Here is a 1112-nt window from a genome sequence, read left to right as displayed (position 1 = left end):
ATATATACTGAGAACATGAATACATTTTTAAATTTTCTATGAAATTGGAATTGTAAAATGTTTCCACTACTGTGGCATAAAACGTTGTATTTTAAACATTCACATTTCATTCAATAATCTGAAATGTTACATATCTAGACAGACATTAGAATAGTGATTTATCATCATCACCCTATTATTAGACATGTGTGTAATATGTTCGTGCATATACTTACACGTGTGGAATTCAGAGAATAATCTCTGGTGTCATCTGTCAGATGCTATCTGCCTATAAAAACATTTATTCTTTCAATATAAGTATAAGAAGATAGGGAAAAGGGCTATGAAATATTATCTTAGGATATGCCACAGTCAACCCAGTCCTGATCTTGCAGCAGCCATGGATGCCTGCTATGGGTCTACATGAGACAATTAATCATAGATTGGAGGGGAGTTAATGTGTAACTATTCTTCCCTCTGAACTATTGGCTACTCATGGAGAGAGTAACCACTGTCTTTAGCTGTATCCACTGAGAAGCATACCAGGCTCCAACAGATAGTTTTTCAAACCACTGGTCCCTCAGATGATCCTGGTTACACTCAGTGGGTCTCAAAATTAAAATAAAAACCCCACTATCATCAACACCAAAGTTATGAATGTAGGAAAAGGATTTCAAGGAAGATGGGGAATTAATAGAGCTAAAAGGGAAGTGAGGGGGTTAATAATCAAAATGCATGAAATTGTCAAAGAACAAACTCAATACAAGTTACTAAAAATATAAAACAATTTATTCTTACATGGTTTCATAGATATTGTTCTTTTATCAATATTCTCTCTATATCTCCTCTTATATCTCCTTTTCCCTTATATCAAATGCTTTCTTCTATCTTCCTCCCCATCACACCAAAATCTTTCTTTTTCCCCAAAAGTCTTCTCCAATGTTCATCGATTTTCCCCCCCCTTATTTGCAGCTTTATGTACTTAACTGAGGTTGCTTGCATGAGCATGAATGGGACAAATAATAAAACATTATTTACTCAAAGAAAGGCAACTTCTTAGTGGTTACCCCACATATGAATATCTCTCTCTCTCTCTCTCTCTCTCTCTCTCTCTCTCTCTCTCTCTCTCTCTC

At 35.3% G+C, this 1112-nt stretch overlaps 1 protein-coding gene across 1 annotated transcript in view; it reads right to left on the bottom strand.

Moving 5' to 3' along the window:
* Positions 1–1112, bottom strand: part of LOC102000351 (spindlin-2B-like) — a 70625-nt gene that overhangs the window by 68247 nt on the left and 1266 nt on the right. The window lies entirely within an intron of this gene.

This window comes from Microtus ochrogaster, chromosome X (genome assembly GCF_000317375.1).
Source record: "Microtus ochrogaster isolate Prairie Vole_2 chromosome X, MicOch1.0, whole genome shotgun sequence".
NCBI classification, from domain to species: domain Eukaryota; kingdom Metazoa; phylum Chordata; class Mammalia; order Rodentia; family Cricetidae; genus Microtus; species Microtus ochrogaster.
This window is presented reverse-complemented; position numbering and strand designations above follow the sequence as displayed.